At 42.3% G+C, this 21,683-nt stretch overlaps 1 protein-coding gene across 3 annotated transcripts in view; it reads left to right on the forward strand.

Annotated features, from left to right (window-relative positions):
- The first annotated feature begins 20,811 nt into the window (after window positions 1–20,811).
- The window catches only part of LOC127579988 (inward rectifier potassium channel 16-like), a 114,568-nt gene continuing 113,696 nt past the window's right edge, over window positions 20,812–21,683 (forward strand). The window contains exon 1 of one of the 3 annotated variants that reach the window (XR_007957757.1): window positions 20,812–20,921. The gene's annotated coding sequence lies outside the window, so the exon portion shown is untranslated. The remainder of the gene's footprint in view (window positions 20,922–21,683) is intronic. The other 2 variants (XM_052033108.1, XR_007957758.1) reach the window with 2 other exon arrangements.

Genomic DNA, 21,683 nt, shown 5'->3' on the forward strand with positions numbered 1-21,683 from the left:
TGCTGCGGCAATTTATCCCCAGAAAGGTGCACTAAACAGGGGCCTGTGCAGTTTCTGGCCAAACCCAAGCAGCTTCTGATAACTTGGGGTGCACCAATCTGAGAAGGGTGTCAGTCCTTAAAGGCACAGTCCAGGTGGCAGCCAGACGCATATCATACACTGAGGCCACCATAGAGTATACACAGGCTGCCAGAGAGAGCAACACAGCCTTTGGATTTAGTGCTAGACTTTGCATTTTCATCAATGCAGTAAATGAGAAGAGAGAGATCCTGTGTGCATGGGGGCCAGAAGACTCGACGGTGTCTGGCAGGGGGTCGTCACCTCCAGGTGTGGGAATCCTCATTTGATAGAGAAGTGCACAAATAAATCTTATATCCTCCCAAGAAACATCAGGGTGAGGTGCCCACCACCATACCAGTCGTCATGGCCCATTTTATTCATTGTTGTGTTATGCCCAATGCAGGCAGTTCGGTAAAGATGGATGACAAAGGTTGGAGACACGGGAGACTGCAGATGCTGGAATCTGGAGCAACAAACGATCCGCTGGAGGAACTCAGCGGGTTGAGCAGCGTCTGTGGGCAGAAAGGAATTGTCGACGTTTTGGGTCAAAACCCTGCATCAGGATGAGAAGGGTTGCAATGTGTCATCTGGGCTCCTTACACTGTAAACAGTGAACTATATTCGTGTTAAGGATTGGAATGTGAGAGGCCACATTGTCTGAACTGGGGACTATGACTTAGCAATTTCTTGGAAAATATCCATCAACTAGTAGTTTATTGCCCATGCAGTCAATACCTTCCTCCTCTGCTCTGTTGGGAGAGGGAAGTGGTGCTGTTCTGCTTTGACTTCTCCACAGTTGGCTATCCTGCTTCTCTTGTCCCGACTGCTCTTCAGTCAGTTCCTCGTGTCTCCAGGTCTGTGTGCTCTCTCCCTCCGGCACTGGAGGTTGCCTTTAGATTACAAGGCTGTGCAACACACTGTGCACACCTGCACCATGTATAATGTATGGTTTCTATTGACTGATGCAGGCACCAGGATCTCATGTTCTGAAGACCAATGACATTTTGCTCCACAACTCTGGTCCTTGCAAGACTCTGATTGTAGTGCAAGGACTGCAAATTGTTGACAAGAGCCAGGGAAGTAGAGGATGGCCCTGGTCTCCAAGGATCTGTTCCTCCGAGCGGCGTTGGCCACAGAAAATGATGGACAGTTCAGTCTCCCTCAGGATAAACCCCTCATGTATGGTTCTCAGGAAAATGGCATTAAACGCCAGCAAAATCTTCTGATGATCCATAACCACCTGAACACTGAATGTAAATCTTTCCTGTTGATGAAAAGGTTGGGATTGTTAATGGGAGGACTTATGAGTGGCTATCCCCATCTGTTGAAAACCAGCAATGCAGACAAATTCCAGTGGCCAAGGTGCCACCAGGTTGTCACTGAAATCAAAGCTGATAAACTCACCTCTTCATGAGACACAGGAGATTGCAGATGCTAGAACGTGGAGCAACCTCTCTGAAGCCACGGTGAGAAGCAAGTTGTGAGATTGCGGAGATGTGCTGCAGCTTCTTGGACAGATCTTGCAGTGAGGAAGTCTAGAGTCAATGGAGAAGGCAGTCTGGTCATAGGAATATGACCAAAGGATGTCACATCCCTCAGTGAGGACAGCTTTGGAAACCCTGAGACTGAAAATCCATTATACGTCTGAGAAGTCCAGGTCGGACTGATGCCTCTGAAAGCCTTCAGAACTAGGCTTTTCATTGATGAGCATGTTTTCACTCTTTGTCCCAATTCGTTGCCCCCACCCTGTATGGCCAATCATTGCCATACTGTTTCCTCCAGTAATGGAGAGCTTTCAAAGGTGTCACCACCAGGGCAGTCATTAAGTGAGTACCTCAGCAGCAAAATACAGAAAAAGGTTCTCCATGTTAGTTGTAGCAAGTGCTGTACACTTGGTGTTTGAGTAACCTGCAATGTAAGGCCCCTAATGTTAGCAAAATGTCCCTTTAAATAGAAACAAGGTTTTGACCTGAAATGTTAACTCTGTTTCTCTTTCCACAGATGCAGCATAACTTGCTGAGTATTTCCAGCATTTTCTGTTTTTGTTTTAGATTTCCAGATCATTCTGTTTTTTTTTATTTTCACCAATGCAGCAAAATTGTATGTTCTTCATGGTCGGTGATTTGCAGCGTGCAAACGTTCCAACTTATGCCATCAAGGGAGCAGACGTGTGGTGTGCGTACCTCAGTGTCTCTGGGTGCATGACCGATGCTGGAAAATTGGCAGAGAGCACAGGGTGAAATGTGCACAGTAGTTCTGGACCAGTTTCTCAATTTTACCTGGAAATAAACACTAATGCCACCTGACAGTTGCGTATGCCTTGTATATGAACAATTAGTCTTAATGGAATCCAATTTCTAGGCTACAACATATTCAAATTAAGATAAAAATATTATGCAGAAGAAGGGGTGAAGGAGCAGTGTAAGCCCCTTGAAAAGTGTTAGCAGTGATATTGTAGAGGAGGAAAATCCACTTATGATAGTTGGGGAGTCTTGGTCCAGTGAACACTACAAATTGGAGCTCCAGAAATGAGGTGAGGGAACACTTCTGAATGACGGTTTTTTGCAAATGACATTTAATTCCACATCAATTGTTAATTTTGAAATTGATATCTTTTTGTTAACTATTATTATTGAAGGATCATTTTCAGAATCTTTTTCCCAGGGTAGAAATGTCTAATGCTAGAGGACATGCATTTAAAGTGAAGAGGGAAAAGTTTAAAGGAGATGTGTGAGAATGGTAGGTGCCTAGAACAGGCTGCTGGGGGGTCGGGGTGGTGGAAGCAGATACAATAGTGTAATTTAAGAGGCTGTTGGATAGACACATGGATATGCAGGGAATGGAGGGATATGGATCATGGACAGGCTGAAGAGATTCAGTTTAATTTGGCATCATGTTGGCGTAGACATCCTGGGCCGAAGGGCCTGTTCCTGTGCTGTACTGTTCTATACTCTATGATGTGTTGCTAAGGCAATACATTGAATTATATCATCAATTAGTCACAATCTCGTTGAATGACGGACCAGGCACAACGGACTTAATGGCTCAGTCCTGTTCTGGGCAGGCACGGTAGAGTAGTGGTTATTGTAACGCTTTACAGTGCCAGCAACCCGGGTTCAATTCCAGCCACTGTCTTTAAGGAGTCTGTATGTTCTCCCTGCGTCTGCGTGGGTTTCCTCCGGGTGCTCCAGTTTCCTCCCATTCCAAAGACGTACAGGTTCGGAAGTTGTGGGCATGCTATGTTGGCACCGGAAGCGTGGCGACACTTGCGGGCTGCCCCCAGAACACTACGCAAAAAGATGCGTTTCACTGTGTGTTTCTATGTACACGTGACTAATAAAGATATCCTATCTCTTATCTCTTATACCTCTGTATTCCTATTTGCTAGAACTTTTGTGCAAAATGTCTCCATTGCCATAAAACAAAGTTCACTCCTTGCACAAAACGGTTGCCGTGTCGAATGACAAAGCTGTCAGTAATTACACAAAATGGTTGCCGTGCCCATTGGCACAATTGTAACTCATTCCAGAAAATGGCTGCTCTGCCCATTGTCAAAACTGTTGCCCGTTACACAAAATGGCTGCCAGGCACACTAACAGGTGTATTCGACATTGCACAGTTGTTCCTGAGAGATGTGATATATATTAACATGGATCTTCCTTTATTTATTGGCTCCTTGTGTTTGAGGTTGGTGAATAGTGGGTATTTTAATGCACAATCCGTCACTGGTCTGATTGGTTCTCTCAGAATGATAATCTCCAATTCCCTCCAGGCATTCATTCTCTAATCCTGTGTGGTGCAATATTAAGTTGTCTATTAGCATCTATTCCTTCTATTTTATCCCCACCCACCTTAGTTATTTTATTTTTAAAAGAAAAGGCTGCATAGGGCTTAATGAACATCTTGTATTGGAGTAACTGCCTCCCCTACCGTCCAAGAATGTGTCACCAAAAGACATCTGGAACCTGTATAGCCATTTCACATGGATTACTTTCACAGCTCAGGCCTTGTAGTCATTTTTAAGGGAAGTTAGTGCTGTATATTTTCCCTTTTTCTGGCCACACGCACTTCGCTGGACAGCGATCAGAGTGAGAATCCTTGCCAATTTGTTCTTTCCTAACCCAAATATTTTGAGGCCAATTCAAATGCCTCTGTCACCATCTGGATGATCAACTAACAGTACAGACTGTAGATCAGTCCTTCCTGAACTGAATGGTTCATTACTCACTGGATAAACTCAGTGAAGTCGTCAGGACTGCAATTGCTGTACTGTTGAGCACATTTTTACCCTTCCTGTTGTGGTCACTTTTTTCTCCAACTAATATGGTGTTAGGAACAATTTCTTCACATGGGCACTGCATTGAAGTTTTTTTAAATTCATTCATTATTTTTTTTCAGGATCTTAGTTTCACTGGCAAGATGAACATTTATTGCTCATCCTTAATTGTCCTTGAGTAGGTGGTAGTGAACAGTCTTCTGGAACTGGTTGGTGAAGGTACTCTCATCATGCTGTTGGAATTCCTGGATTTAGACCCAGTGACATTGAAGGGACGATGACACATTATCAAGTTCGGGTGGTGTGTGGCTTGAAGGAGAACAGGCAGCTGGTGGTGTTTTCATTTGCTCACGTCCTTCTTGGTGGTAGAGGTGGTGGGTTTGGGTGTTGGAATTCCCAAAATGGCAGGGCAATTTTCCTGAAGAGACTTTTGGAGCAATTGATTGTTCCATTCATTTCCTGGGTATTGTTTGCAGTTACCTGCTATATTAGTTTGTAACTTTGTATGGGCTGCTGGACAGCTAGAAGATTCTGAAAGCACACCGACAATTTCATTCCAGTCTCCTCAGTCGTGCTGCAAACTTGCCCTGCTCAATTCTGAGCACTTATTCAAGATAAAATGGAATTAGAAGTTGTCTTCACTGGTAGTAACTGGTGGAGCTGGAAAATATTCTTTATAAAATCTGCTAATTTCCATTGTGTTGATTTCAAGAGGCTGGAAGTAATCAGGTTTCAGGAAGCAGATAGCCAGCAGGATTATGTAGATAAGAATCTACCATTGTATCTACACATAAACCTAATAAAGTTTTCAGCCCTGCAGTAGCCCACTCAACCCAACAGTTCTGTTTATACAGCCCTGGGTCTCTGTCTGTCTTTCTTCAACCACCTCCATGAGCACTGCCTAATGCTTATGACTAATTTATTCTAAGCTGACACCCCCCCATCCCCCCCCCCACAGTTATATTCTTTAAAAAGGGCAGTTCCTCTTCATGGCAAAGATGGAACTGCACAGATATTACCCCATGCATGTCTATAACTTGCCATGTGAGAATTTGTTCACCAGATCCATTCCTGTTCACCAAAGCAATTCCTGAGATGATAGGACAAGCGTATGAAGAGAGATGGGGATGAATGGGGTTATATTCACCAAAGCTTAGAATGAAAGAGAATCTGATAGAAACTGATAAAATCCTGGACTGGACAGGCTAAAAATGAGGAAAATATTCCAGATCTTGGGAAGTCCAGACCAGGGGTCACAGCATCAGGATATGGGGTAAGGTTTTTGGACTGAGATGAAGAGAAATTTCTTCACCTAAAGAGTGGTGAAGAAATCCTCCACTGTAAAGAATAGTGTAGCCAAATCATTTAACATATTCTAGAAGTTAGATATAATTCTAAAGGTTAAAGAAATCAAAGGATATTGGGAAGAAGATGGAACAAGGTACTGGATTGCGATGATCAGCCATGATTGACAGAGCATGCTCGAGGGGAAGAATGGCCTACTTCTGTTCCTATTTTCTATGTTTCAATGTTTTATAAGTTAATTGCCTTGGAAACTCCTTCCATTTTTTGAGGCCTTATGGGTTTAGAATTCCAAACTCTAAATGCATAAATATTGACCAACTGGAGGTAGGGTAGCTACTTAAGAGTAAATGGAATGTCTAAGGAAAACCAAGACCATGAAATGGAGGCTAGTCTTCTATTCACTTGATCTTCACGAATAGTAGAATTGATCAACACCATAATTATTCATCACTGCATGTCTAGTGGGAAAGGATTTCTTTGTTTTATTGTGGCAATAGCTTTGGGAGTAGGGCCATCGTATCACCTTAGATCCCGTTTGCCTGCCTATTTCCTGTTGTTGTGCTGGCTGAAATTCCAAAGATCTGAGTTCCTATAATAAACTCAGCAATCAGATGAAACAAATTCTAATTTCTGGGTGACATTTGTTTAGTTCAATTGCCTGCTGTTTATTTTTCTATTCATCTGTTCCTCTCCCACCCTATCTTTGGCCTTCTACATGTTTTCATGTGACAAAGTATGAGGCCCTTGAGCCCATCAGCTCTATGCCTGTTCCCAGAGTAAGCTAATCAATCTAATCTGCTTATTTCCCTCTATCCTTTCTCTCACACATGCTCTTTACCACCCCCTGATTCTCCCTCCAGCCACCTACACAAGGGGCAATTTACAGTTGCCAGCTAACCCGCCAATCAGCACATCTTTAGGATGTGGAAGGAAACCAGAGCACCTGCGGATATCCATACCATCAAAGGGAGAATGTGCAAACTCCACACAGAGAGCATCGGAGATCAAAATTGAACCTGGGCTGCCGAAGCTGTGAGGCAGCTTCCACTACCTGTCGTGACACTGTGCAGAACTTGTTCCAAAGAAGCTCAATGTAAGCTCAAGGATCAGCACCTGAATCAGCACATTACAGTCTTCTATGCTAGGAACCCACAGCAGGTCAGGCAGCATCTGTGGAAGAAGAACCAGAGTTAATGTTTCAGGTTGAACACCCTTCATCAGAACTGGGAAGGAAGCTGAAGAAGAATTTGACCTTAAATGATAAGTCTATTTCTCTTTCCACAGATGCTGCCTGACCTGCTGAGTAACTCCAGCATTTCAGATTTGCAGCATCTGTAGTTTTTTTGATTTTCACTTGCAGTCTTTTCAATACACAGTTTAATGATTTCAGATGAGCAGTCATTCCAGCATTTGTATGACCACTTTGCATTAAAACGGACTTTGTTTTTTCTTCTAATTGTGTTCTTTCTTGTAAAAGTTGTGTATAATTTGTTTAATTTATGCTTTTCTTGTGAATGCTGCTTATCTGACGCCATGTGCCTGTGATGCTGCTGCAAATAAGTTTCTCATTGCACCTGTGCTTACATGTACTTGTGCATGTGACAATAAACTCGACTTTGACTTTGACTTTCTATTTTTATTTCAGGTTTCTAGTGTCTGCAGAAATTTGCTTTTGCGGTTTTAAAATATTGCTTGAGTCAAAAAAATGCCTTTTTAAATGCAGGCTTACATTCTAGGGGAAATTTATGCTCTTGATGCAGAGTGCTGCTGGTCACAAGGACATAGTAAGAATTTGGGCACAGAAATCAGTTGTGCCTGTGCAATAAATTTCTCGATTTCGGAAAAATACATGTTTAACAGAGTAGAACATTGATAATTGCCAACAAGTAACTGGAACTCCAGCAGGTGATACATAATACATGAGGAGAGCTTTGCATTATATTATGTACATTTCATGACTTTAGATTGCCTCAAAGTGCTTTACAATCAATGTCAAACCTATTTTTTTTTGATGTTTTGAATCTGTTGTAATGTGGCAAACAAAACCAGCAATTTGTACACAGCAAGATCCCAGAATTAGCAACATGGTAACGACCGGATAAAGTCATGGAGTCATACAACAGGGAACCAGGCCCTTTGGTTCAACTGGTCCATGCCAGCTAAGACTGCCATCCAGATGATGTGCCTTTCAGTAATGATGAATAAATATTGATGGGAATAATGAAGAGAACTTGCTGACTCTCCTTCAGAGAGATTGTAAGAGTGCTTTAGGATCCTGATCATGGCAAATGTTAAAGGGCATTTCAAAGAAGTTGAATCTCTGAAATATAAATGCAAGGTGTTAGCCTTTGTTGGTGATCAAAACCATAAGGTTTATCTCAGATGGTAGTTCTTGAGTTTTCTGAAATTTGGGGGGAGTGATTGTGCGGTGGTGGGAAGGTCTGCTGGGAGGTGAAATCAGGGATGTAGCTGGTACAACTGCTCCTGAATTGGGGTGAGAATAGGCCTGGATTCCTTCCACTGACAACTGGTGTGTGTATAGAATCAGGGTTGGCCATGGTGCATTCACAATGTCACCACTTCAGTTCACAGAACACTAACATGGAGTAGCTGAGGGGGTAAGCATCTGGTCAAAAACATCCTTCCAGCACCACTGGGAGGAAAGAAGTAATAGTGGGAAGTCTGGGTGGAGCAGGGTGGGATGCTGTGAAATGTCAAAGAAATGACCTAAGTGAGCTCAGGTAGGCAACTTGGCAGTATGGATGAGTTAGGCTGAAGGGCCTGTTTCCATGTTGTATAACTCTGTCACTCCATGACCTCACTTCTGATTCTTCAAATGTTCCACCAACCTCAGCTGCATTTTCTCCTTTCACTCCTTTTTGTTTCTACCCAATCTACATAGAATACTTCTTTTAAAAATATACTTGCTTTTAAACATTTTACTTGTTTTGTTCCTGTTTCTTGCCCCAACTAAGAAAAACTTGTGCTTTGGTTGGTAAAAGAATGATTCCAATGACCATTTTTGTAGCTAATTAGGAGTCAAAAGGTGAAGGAAGAAGCGATTACATCACTGACTGACCTCATATCATTCACAACACAAGGAGACAGATTATTGAGCAATTCAACTGATCAGCGATGAGGATAAGTTCAATACAGCAGCAGTTAGTCCCCCTGACTGGGTCTCAATAATGACAATCTATTTGAGATCCATTTTGTGCCAAGCTTGATGGTGCAATTTAGCACTTTGTGATAAATAATGAAATTCATACAACTTGCCAAAATCAGATAGACCTAAGTGGAAAATAAATCTGATGGTGCAAGCTTAAGAATAATTATTTACTAATATAAACGATTAAAGAATGGTGATTATATAAAATAATAAATATATATATCATCAGGTTACAATGCATCATTTTCAGGCAAATTTAAATGTTGAATTTAATATTGAAAATATGTGATTTGATATCCACATAGGGTTACAAATCTTGTGGAAGTCTATTAATTTGAACTGCAATTAGGCTAATGCTCTCAAGAATCACAGTCTGGACAGACAATTGGCTTTTCAAGGCCAAATCCTGCTGCAAAAATAGTTCTTATTCATTCTTCCTTAATTTCAAAGACTTTTAGACTTTGATCTTTAAAAAATGGTTGTAATACAACAACAAAGTCTCTATGTTCACTGTGCGTGTTAGTCACTGTTAATCTTTTACCAAGCAGTTCTTCAATCAGCAGCCTGGATATGAATAACTTGAGTGATCTTTGACAAGGTTATTGAATAAAAGCATTGCTGTTCCAAAAAATGTCTCTAAGTTTTAACGGCTGCAGTGGTTCACATCAAACCCAGCAGAACTTAGCTCCATATGTGTGACATTCATACTGACCTGGGCGTAACCTGTCTGGAGGTGGACATGACCTGTAGGCTTGAGTCCAGCATTGTCTCTTGATTAAATTTGCTTCTTAATTAAATCAGCCAATTTGGTGAAATATTATACTGTCAATGTTCCCAGTGTTTTCCCTTATTACATGGAATATGAGACTTCTGAGCTATGCTAATTTAAGACTTTTGCTGAGGCCCCACCTTGCTTGACAACTTGAACAGATGATCTCCTATTGACTCTGAAACTATGGCCCATAATCTGAAGTAGATCTTCAAGCAGCAGCTTCCTCCACAGAGGTGCATCAATTGTGGTGTACAACCTTCCAGTTGTAAATGTCATGATGTACCTCAGCCTGCAGGAATGACTTGTCAGCTAGTGAAGCCAGAACCCCAGGCTGAACTGGCTGTCAAAATTGTCCAACATTTGAATGTTTGTAAATGTTTCCATTATTGTCTTTGAACCTGGTGCGGATTCAGTGGGTTCATTCCAGGGTATTGCTGAAGAATGCTAGGGTATTGCAGAAAATTGGTGCTCGGAATATCACTGGAAGGTCTCAGGCTTCCTGACACTTACAAACGAGAATGGAACAGAGTAGGATATGAGCAGCTGTGCAAATAGCTGACACAGTCAATGCCACATGCTCCTTCTGGACTGAAGCAGGTGGTATTTCCCAGTTTGCTGCTCAGCATTGTATCCAAGAAGGCAGCAAGGCTTTCCAGCAACACTACGACTCTACCCCCAGGGACATTTCAAGGCAGGGTCAGTCTACTTTGCCAAGATGATAGGCTTCTGCAGGGTTCAAGGTGCCACTCTGTACCCGAACTGCTCTGCACGCTCCCCATCATTTGCATCCTCTCTGCTGCTGAAGTCTACAAATCACAAACAGGAGCAGAAAATTTTAGCAAGTAGCTATGACTACACCCCTTTCCCTCTCTTTCCTTCTTTAAGGCACACCTTAAAGCCTGACCAAGGTTTGTCAATGCCCTGACACTCCTTACGTGCTCCTTGTAAATTATTGTTCAATAACACTCCTGTGTGAAGCACTTTGAAACATAATTAGAATCAGAATGAGATTTATTATCACTGACTTATATGACATGAAATTTGTTATGTTGCAGCAGCAGTACAGTTCAATGACATAAGACATTTTGATACATTGAGGAATAAAATATAAGATATAAGACATCTTTATTAGTCACATGTACATCGAAACACACAGTGAAAAGCATCTTTTGTGCAGAGTGTTCTGGGGGCAGCCCGCAAGTGTCACCATGCTTCCGGCGCCAATACAGCATGCCCACAACTTCCTAACCCGTACGTCTTTGGAATGTGGGAGGAAACTGGAGCACCCGGAGGAAACCCACGCAGACATGGGGAGAACGTACAAACTCCTTACAGACAGTGGCCAAAGTTGAACCCGGGTCGCTGGCGCTGTAATAGCATTACACTAACTGCTACACTACCGAGCCTGCAATATAGATACAAGCAAATGCTTTTCAGTTGAATTCAATTCATTGCTTAAGATGCTTCATTCTTTGAAACTGAGGCTGAATTAGCATTTGTTCCTGAGTAATGTTTGACAAACACCATTCTAGAACTTTGAAGTGGACTTCTAGAATAGTAAAATACATAAGCCAGGAAACCAGGATTTTCCTGTTACATTTTCTGGACTACTTTGTGGTGCTGGATATTAAACTGAAGATTATACACTCAGATTCATAGAGTCATAGAGTCATACAGCATGGAAACAGGCCCTTTGGCCCAACTGGTCCATGCTGACCAAGATGCCCATCTAAGCTAGTCCCATTTGCCTATGTTTATCCCTCTAAACCTTTTCTCTCCATGTGCATGTCCAAATGTCTATTAAGGACATTCAGGGAAGAAAATGTCTGTAGAGTCTGTTGGCTCTTTGGTTGTTGCAAGTAACAGAAATAAAGTTAACAATGAAACATCCTTTATTGAAGTCAGTAAACTCCGAACTAATAGCTGTGAATGGTGCAACAGTGGATCAAAAGTCATATCAGATGGCACATTCAGTTGTTAAAGGTACATCATACTCGTGTGCACTATAGGGCCATGGCCTCGTACTACAGAAAGGTAAAGAAGCTGCTAATTTTTGTGTCTCTTTATGTGTGAGTCTCTCTGTGTGAGAGTTTCTGTGTATTTATGTGTGTGTGTGTGTGTGTGTGTGTGCGTGCGTGCGTATGTGTGTGTGTGTGCGTGCGTGCGTGCGTGCGTGAGTGAGTGTGTGTGTGGGTGTGTGTGTGTGTTGAGGGGGGTGTGCTGCCAGTTGATAGATTTAACCATTATGATCCAGGAATCAACTTATGAGTGAATGCATTAAATACAGATAAACTCTGTAGAAATTGAAGAGTTAAAGGGTGATTAGGTGAAGGATTTCAAGATAAGGAGTTTAGCGATGCCAGGTTAGATACATTTCATACCTGGGAAAATTACCCTACCTTTCTTTGGGGTAGTGCCATGGGATCCTTTACATCCATCAGATAGGGCCTCAGCTGAACATCAGATCCAAAAGAAAGCATCTTTGATAATGTAGTGCAGCTTCAATAGTGGATTGAAGTGTCAGTTCCAGAGAATGATGGGTTCAAATCTCATGACAGAAACTTGAGGAGACAATCCTGGCTGTTGTTTGAGTGCAGTACCAAGACGCCAGGTTTCCTAGCTATTGTATGCAATGCTAAACCTGGGCCCTAGCATTTTTTGAAGAAGAGCAGGGGATTTCAGCCTGGAGTCCTGGTCAATGAGTATCCCCAACCAAGAGCACTGGAAGAGATGAAAAACACGATGATGCTGGAGGAACTCAGCAGGCCAGACAGGATCCGTGAAGAAAAGCAGGCAGTCAATGTTTCGGGTCAGGACCCTTCTTCAGGACTGAGGTCTGTGTCTATGCCACCATCTTGTTCCCTGTGTCTATGCACTGGAAGAGATTATTTGTTATCTCACACTTGTTTGGGGATCTGCCTCTGCCTAATCTAACTGCCACATTCCTTTCACCATTATTAAAAAATACTCCAATTCCCCTAGAGAACAAAAGAACTAAAGAAAACAGGAGCAGGAGTAGGCCACTCAGCTCCTCAAGCCTGCACTGCCATTCAATATGATCATGGCTGATCTGATTTAGGCCTCATCTTTTTGATGCCGATCCCCCGTCGTTTTTATTACCCTGATCTTTCAAAAACATATCTAATTCCTCTTTAAATACCCTCAATGATCCAGCCTCCACCCTCTGGGGATGGAGAATTCCAGAGATTCACCACCCACTGCAAGAATTCCTCGCGAAATATTCAAAATGACATGGTATAAAGTAGCGATAGCAATCTTATAATTCCCATGTGACTCTGAATTCTAAGATTTGGAATGTTTTGTAGATGGAGTCATAGAAAGATAGATTACAGAAACAAGCTCACTGAGTCTGCATTGATCATCATCCACCCGTTCACATAATCCAATATCACTTCCATTTTTTTTTCATTCTCCCCACGTTCCCATCAACTCCCCCCAGATTCTACCACTCACTTACACAATAGGGGCAATTTACGGAGGACAATTAACCTGCCAACCCGCACATTTTAGGAGACACAAAAAATTCGGCAGATGCTGGAATCTGGAACAATACATAAAAAGTGCCGGAGGAACTCAGTAGGTCAGGCAGCATCCATGTAGGGAAAGGAAGGGTCTCGGCCTGAAATGTCGACTGTTTTTTTTCCGTCCATGGATGCTGCCTGACCTGCTGAGTTCCTCCAGTACTTTTTATGTATTGCCACACATCTAAGGAATGTGGGAGGAAACCGGAGAAACCTACACGGTTACAGGGAGAATGTACAAACTCTGCACAGACAGCATCCAAAGTCAGGTTTGAACCCGGGTCTCTGGGGCTGTGAGGCAGCAGCTCTTCTAACTGCGCCACTGTTCACATTACAAGGCCTTGACCCCCAAGTTCTTTCTCCTTTCTGACATAAGTTTCTCCTGTTCCCACAGTCACCCAAGGATAGCCGTGCTTAACCTCTGCTGTGAAACACATAACTCAATGTTGCAGTGAACATAACTGTCTGTAAGGAGTTTGTACGTTCTCCCCGTGACTGCGTGGGTTTCCTCTGGGTGCTCCGGTTTCCTCCCACATTCTGAAGACGTACAGGTTAGGAAGTTGTAGGCATGTTATGTTGGCGCCAGAAGCGTGGCGACACTTGCGGGCTGCCCCCAGAACACTCTACACAAAAGATGTATTTCACTGTATGTTTCGATGTACATGTGACTGATAAAGATATCTTATCTTATCTTAACTGGAGAAGTTCAGAAAAGCAATGACCTGGCCCCTGCCTCATGATTTCCTCTTGCAGGATGCCTGTGTTGCTACTTGGCTTTTGCAGTTGTGCAGTTCCCAGTATCCTTCTGAAATTTCTGCTGCAGAAATTATGTGAGGCAGAGCATGCCACAAGAAACAACTAGACCGCAGGCAACAGGTTGGTCTTACCCACGCTCTGCCCCGAGGGCCAATTCAATGCTCAAAAAGCAAAAACAAACGCATGTACCGGAAGACTGGAATAAAAATGGAAAATGACGGAAATACTCACTGGGTCAGGCAGCATCTGCAGAGGGAGAAAAACAGCTAACGTTTTTGGTTAATGCCATTAGAACTGGAAAGGTAGAAGCCAAAGATGTTTTAGGTTGCTGAGAAGGGGGAGAGGTAAAGAGAACAAGGGGGATGTCTGGAATAGGCTGGAGATCCAGACAGCCTGGATGAAACAAACACTTGTGGTGCTGGCTGGAAAAATTTATTAATCACTGTTGATCTCTCTGGCAGAGATGCTGCCTGATCTTCTGACTTCTTTTTCTCTGGAGACCTTCCCTGCACACCCCATCGCCTCATAGACGCCGACCATGAACGATCGAATTCTACCTCCTCCCTAACATCCACAAACAGGCATATCCATTCAGCCTGTTCTTGTCTTCCTACCCTGAATCCTATCCTTTCTTCTTTTGTGCAGTCCCTTCCCATTTAGAACATAGAACATTGCAGCACAGTACGGGCCCTTCAGCCCACAATGTTGTGCTGACATTTTATCCTGCTCTAAGATCTATCTAATCCTTCCCTCCCACATAGCCCCCTATTTTTCTATCATTTATGTGGCTATCTAAAAGTCTCTTGTATGTCCTTAATGTATCTGCCCCCACCACCTCTGCTGGCAGTGCGTTCCATGCACCCACCACTCTCTGGTGGCTCTTGAACTCAATACCCTGACTAATGAAGGCCAACACACCATACGCCTTCTTAACAACCCTATCAACCTGTGTGGCATCCTTGAGGGATCTATGGATGTGGACCTCAAGATCCCTCTGTTCCTCCATGAGACATAGGACCAGAATTAGACCATTTGGCCCATCGAGTCTCGCTATCATTTAGATCTAACATATCCAATATTCTTTGCTACTTTGAGAGTTTGCAGTTTTCCATTTGTTTTCACCATGGACATCCAATTCCTCTTCATCTCTGTCTCACTGGTCTGAGGGCTCTTAACTTGTTCTTTGAAAAGAGACCCAAAGACCTGTTCTTTCATTGAACAACTTTTTTAACTACACCCATTTTCTCCAAATCAGAAGTGTATCCATAGGAACACCAAGCTAAACCCATCCTTATTGTGGCATTTGTGGAATAGCTCTTTCTTCAGTTATACTTAGACCTCACCCTCACTTCTTTCTCCAGTACATTGATGATGGTGTTGATGTGTCTTCCTGCTCTCATGCAGAAGTTGAACGTTTCATCACCTTTTCTGCCAAAGTTCCCCCTCCTGTCACTTCCTTTTAGTCCATCTCTTATTTTCCTATTCTTCACTTCTCTATGTCCATGCACAAATAACCATTGCAAGTCCAAAAACTTTAATAACCATCTTGACCTCACTGCCACCCACAGTGTTTACCGTAAGGATTCCATTCCCATCTCCCAGTTTACCCAAGGTCCTCCATATTTATTCTGATGACAATACCTTCCACATCCATGTTTCCAAAATATCACCATTTTGCCGTGACCATGGATTCCCCTTCACCATAGCTGAAAGGCTCTTCACTGTATGTGTTTCATTCTCCACATTTCTGCTTCCACTATTTCTCTTCCTGCATGGAACAAGGAGTTCTGCTTGTCCTCACGTTCCTCCAGCCTCCGCAGTCAGCTGATCATCCTCTGTAACTTCCGTCACTTTCTATGTAGTGTCACCGTTTTTCCCTCCTGGTATTCCCAAGGGACTATTCCCTCCATGACTCCTCTGTTCTAGCTTCTATTTCCATCATACGCACTCTCCTCTCAGAACCTTCATGCAAGAACATTTTCCATTACCACCATTCAGAGGCCGAAACACTTCTTCAGGGTGAAGCAGCAATTCAATTGTGTTCAGGGGCACGTGGTTTCCTCTTCATTGGAGAAACCAAATGGAGATTGGGTATTCATTTTGGAGAATACCTCTGTTCAGTCCACAGAAATGACTCTGAATTTCTAGTTACCTGTGCTTTAGTTCTCCAACGCACTCTAACATATCTGTCTGTGGCCTCTTACATTGTGCCAACAAAGTGCAATGTCATCTTGAGGAGGAGCATTTCATCTTTTAATTCAGTGTGTTACAGCCCTCAGGACTTAACATTGAATTCAACAATTTCAGATAACCAGCCTTTCCAGTTTGTGTCAGAACTGTCCAGTTCCAATGAAGATGTTAAATCAGGTTTTACTTTCTGCACCAACATTGCATGATACGCAGAGTATTTTCAGATATTTCTTTTATGTTTCCAACAACTGAAGTGTTTTGGAATGCGAATTTCCATTTGTCTATTCTCATTTGTCTCCTTCTATTTATATCTCTTCCAGACAGATTAGATACACTCAACAAACCGTCACCACTCTTTCTCACCTGGCAACACATTTGTGTCATTTACTCTCACCTGGTCTCCACCCAATTACAGATATTCCCTTGTTTTTTTTCCACCCCTCCCCTTCTCTGCAATTTAAAACATGCTTGATTTTTAACTCTACCTAGTTCTGAATGAAAAGTCATCTATCTGAAACATTAATGCTATTACTCTCTAGGCAGATACTTCTTGACTTGTTGAGCATTTCCAGCATTTTCTGTTTTTATTTTAATTCAAAGCTTGTGCTGATTATTATTTTGTGGGAATTACTTTAAATATTCAGTCTGATACAGATCTTGTGACTCACAGTTGACTTCAAGTTCCAAAGGTGAAAATAACATCAGATGTCTTCACCTTTGCATCATCCATACAGTTCATGTGAACAGGTCACACCCCCACATCAATGCGGGATATGACAGCTCGTTTCATGTAAAAAGTAGAAATGGCGTTTGTCAAATTGCATGTTTCATTTTCTGTTTACAACATCTCCTGCCTTTACTGCATGCATTTCACAAACCAGTGGACAGGTAAAATGACTAACACTTGCTATACTGCTTTGGCCATTCAATAGAGATCTCATTCATTTGGCCTGCCATCTTGCTTGCATTTCACAGCAGTTACAAATAAATACTAACAGGTTTGAAGCTAAGCATGAACTTATTTTCAACAAGAAGACAAAATGCTGGAAATACACAATGGGCCACACAGCACCTGAAAAAGTTGATGCTCCATGCAGGTCAATGAGTTTTCATCAGAAATTATTTTAGCTGAACTGGTTTCAGCTGACTTGTCCTTTTTTCTCCTTGCATTACTTGATTGAGCCTCATTCGTGAATGTAGGTTATGTTTGGATTGGTTCCATCTGTTCACCCACAGTGGGACATTTAGTACATTTGCAAATATAGCATCCATTCTATCTCAGATAAAATAGAAACAAGCCAGTTTGTGCAGAGGCAGAAGTACAAGGATATTACAGGTCCTTGAAATACTACTGTTATTAATAACAGTGGGGCTTGTCCCGGGGTTGAGAGAGGATGGGGGTTTAGCTAAAACGTGAGCCACCAGAACAATCAGAGGCCAACTTATTTTAACATTCAATCCTCATTCCAACCAGATCAATAAAGTTGGTGGAAAGCAGCAGCACAGCTCATAAAATCCAGGGAGACTGAGGTTATCAGGCAGGCCTAAGATGAGTACTTTGGTAGGTGGGATGGGACATTTGGTGTAGATCAGGAATTTGGGAAGAGAGAGTGGGGAACCTGGCCTAGAGGAGGCTTCCACTTTCCTTGAGTGTCCCAGAAGAGCATTCTTGGTCCTTTGGGGTACAGAAGAAAGAAATACATGCACCTGGAAGGATCACTTCTCCATGACAACAGCTTCAGGCTGGGGGAAAATTACAGCCATCTCCTCACTTAGGCCAATGATAAAATGGCAGTCAGCTCCTAATGATGTCATCAGCATTAAGCCAGCATAACTTTTGGGGGAAAAAAGAACCTTTCCACATCCAGGAATTTCCTTAAATTCAGTTTTTTTTTTCATCCACTTAGATGGAACAGGATTAGGCCAGAGCCCACTTTGCATTTTTTGGCATAAAATGAGATCATGACTGACTTGTGACATCAGAGAGTGACACAGCATGGAAACAGGCCCTCTGGCCCAACTCGTCCATGCCAACCAAGATTTCCAACTAAGCTCATCCCATTTGCCTGTGTTTGTTCCATATCCTGCTTAACCTTTCCTATCCATGTACAGTACCTGTCCAAGTGTCTTTTAAATGTTGTTAATGTACCTGCCTCAACCACTTCCTCTGGCAACTCGTTCCATTTACGCACCACCCTCTGTGTGAAGAAGTTGCCCCTCAGGTTCCTTTTAGATCATTCCCCTCTCACCTGAAACCTATGCCCTCTGGTTTTTGATTTCCTTTCCCTTGGAAAAAGATGGTGTGCGTTCACCCCAACTATGCCCCTTATGATTTTATACACCTCTATAAGGTCGTCCTATGCTCCTAGGATTAAAGTCCAAGCCTGCCCAACCTCTCCTTATAACTCAAGCCCTCGAGTCATGGAGTACTACAGCACATAAACAGGCCCCTCGGCCCATCTAGTCCATGCCGCCTGATCTTCTGCCTAGTCCCATCTACCTGCACCCAGACTATATCCCTCCAAACCCCTCCCATCCATGTACCTATCCAAACTTCTCTTAAATGCTACAATTGAACCCGCATCTATCTCAGATTTCCCCTTATATATTTCACCCTTCACCCTAAACCAATGTCCTCTAGTTCTAGTCTCACCCAACCTTCGGGGAAAAAGTCTGCATGCATTCACCCTATCTATACCCCTCATAATTTTGTATATAAGATCTCCCCTCATCCTCCTGCACTCCAGGGAATAAATTCCTAACCTATTCAACCTTTCTCTATAACTTCGGTCCTCAGGTCCTGGCAACACCCTTGTAAATTTTCTCTGCATTCTTTTGAGCTTTTTTGATATCTTTCCTGTAGGTAGGTGACCAGAACTGCACACAATACTCTAAATTTGGCCTCAACAATGTCTTGTACAACTTTCACATTACATCCCAACTCCTGTACTCAATGCCCTCATTTATGAAGACCAAAGAGCCAAAAGCTCTATTTACGACCCTATCTACCTGTGACACCACTTTCAAGGAACTATGGATCTGTATTCCCAGGTCCCTTTGTTCAACTGGAGTCCCCCATCTCCTCCTTTTCCTATCCATCCCTCTTTCTCTCCCACATGGGGGAATGATGCAATATCCAGATTCTGGCAACCATCAAAGAAAGATTCATCTCATCTGTTAAAATGCTGCAGTGTGAAAGGTTTCCACTTGAATTGTTCCTTTCTTGATCTCAAGATGTACCAAAATACTGTGCAGCCAATGAATTACACCAGCTACGGGAAGTGTGGCACTCTATTTGCCCACAAGACGTTACTGCAAAGTGATAACATTCAAGCACTCTGTTTTAATGATATTGGTCAATAACATTTCCTTTAAAATAATGCTTTGGGATCTTATACATCTATCTGAGAGAGCAGTTTGGATTGATATTTCATAGCAAAGGTGATACCTTTCACTGTATTGCACTCCCTTGGTATTGACTAGAGTCAGTTAGACTGTTGTAGTCAAGTCTTTGGACTGGGGCAAGCGAGTTGCCCACTGGGATGTGGCTGATACTACTTCCAGTGGAATAGAATCTACCCCATTGTAAACATGAGCTGATTCCATGGAAATGGGAACGTGGGCTATCACTCAACAGAATTTTTGCTCTTCTTGACTCTTGAGTCTCCTAGTCTCATAAGGGTAGGTAGAACAAACTTGCTTTCTGTGGTGGGAGAGTCCCGTACAAGAGGAAGTCAACTCAAAGTAAGAGGCAGTTTGTTCAGAGGTGATGCCAAGAAGCATTTCCCCAAACAATGGTGGTGGAACTCAGCGAGCCTCACTATCTAAGACTGTTGGAAAATACATCTATATCTAAGATTATTATTGCAAAAGCACATTGCCAATGCTACTCGTTAGTTCAACTCTTTCCTTGTTGCTGGAAGCTCAAAATATTTCTATCATTACTGACAAGGGCACTTAACATTTCACAGGCATCTTGGTTATTCTGTTCGATGTAATAGGATTACTTTCCTTTCATTGGGAAATAAAACAAACTGAGTTTTCCCAGGGTTTAACTGCAGAAAACCTGCAATCTGTTAGCAGTGATAAACTCAACAGCCTTGTACAGTTTCAAAAAGAATGCACAATAGCTTTTGATGGGATTCAAGTTGCATGTCATTACTGTTATAATGCGTTTAATCGTCCAACTCATCTGAACATGAATTGGATTGCCACTGCCTGTGCCAAGTCTACAGGGATAAACAGGTAAATGTTTAAATACATCTTTGTTCTCAAAAACAGTGTCCTGGCTAGATGCTTATCTCCAGTTGACTGCATCAGATTATTATCAGCAAATATTTATGTAACTTGTATGGTCTGATAAGTGGCACTGCTACAAAAGGCTAAACATTACAAGTACCTGAACTTCCACACTGAACAAGTGCGACAGGGGTAACATGCAGACGCAGACCTTGTTTTAAACACAGCGAAATGGATTATTACCTGAGTCCTCCCCCACTTCTTTCCCCCCCTCCCCAACCCCTTCACACCCTGCCTCCCCCAACAAGGAGCAAACAGCCTTACATTATCCATTTGTACAATGCAAGCTTGCAATAATTTATCAACCCAAACCCTCAAGCCAGGATTTGAGAGACAGCCTCCTCGGGGAGGTGTCAATGTTTAACCTAAATGCTGTTCTGAACTCTTTACTCATAATGAGCAAATGAAGGGTTCTGATCCTCACAGCCCACTGAGAGTCTGCCAACAACTCACCAGGTGTATTAGTGCGCCAAGGTATTCTTCGTTTAAGCTGCACCATTTCCCTAACTCCACAAAGTTAATCCGGAGGTTAGACGGGAAGTTGCGTGAAAGGTAGGATTGGATTTTTTTGCTTCCTTAGACAGCTTTGTTAAAAAGTTAGGCGATGAACACTAGTTAAGCGTTGTGAATTGGGGCTAAATTGTAACCGGACTTTATGAAAATAAAACTGCATATGTGACCTTGAACCTGAAATGTATCATTAAGTGGGATTCGCATGCCAGTTTTATGTGAACTTCCTGTGATGTAGTGATATAGGTCGTCATTAGATAAATGGATAATGGAGGAGTTTTCTGGGACTGATAACAACGAGCCATTTTCTATTATAATTATCAGCTCCATTTCACCATGTTTAAAGTAGGGTCCGCGTGTTACCCCTGTAACAATAGATTATATGAAATCCAAACTCCTGATCACTTTCACATAAATTTGCTGCATAACTCAAATCCTGCAAGCGGAAGTGAGATTTATGGATAAATTGTCTCTCCATAACAAGGAAATATAGAACGCAAAGGGGTTGAAATATGGTGCAACCAGAAGTGAAAGGTCATACATTTTTACGCAATATTAAATTGATTGATTTATTGTATTCATATTTATAACCAAGGATAATCTGGAGAGAGTCTCCAGTACTAAAAGAGTAAATAGCTTCTAAACAGAACGAAAGTAAACAACTTCCGATTGTCTGCTTGTGGCTATTGTCTGCCAATTATCTCTAAGGCTGTTATCACATAATTTTAACTAAATTGGTTTGTATAAGTTTAGAACTAAATTCTGAGAGAAATACTTTAGCGTTAGTTAATTTCTGGCCAGGAG

Source organism: Pristis pectinata, chromosome 18, assembly GCF_009764475.1.
Source record: "Pristis pectinata isolate sPriPec2 chromosome 18, sPriPec2.1.pri, whole genome shotgun sequence".
Taxonomy (NCBI): Eukaryota; Metazoa; Chordata; class Chondrichthyes; order Rhinopristiformes; family Pristidae; genus Pristis; species Pristis pectinata.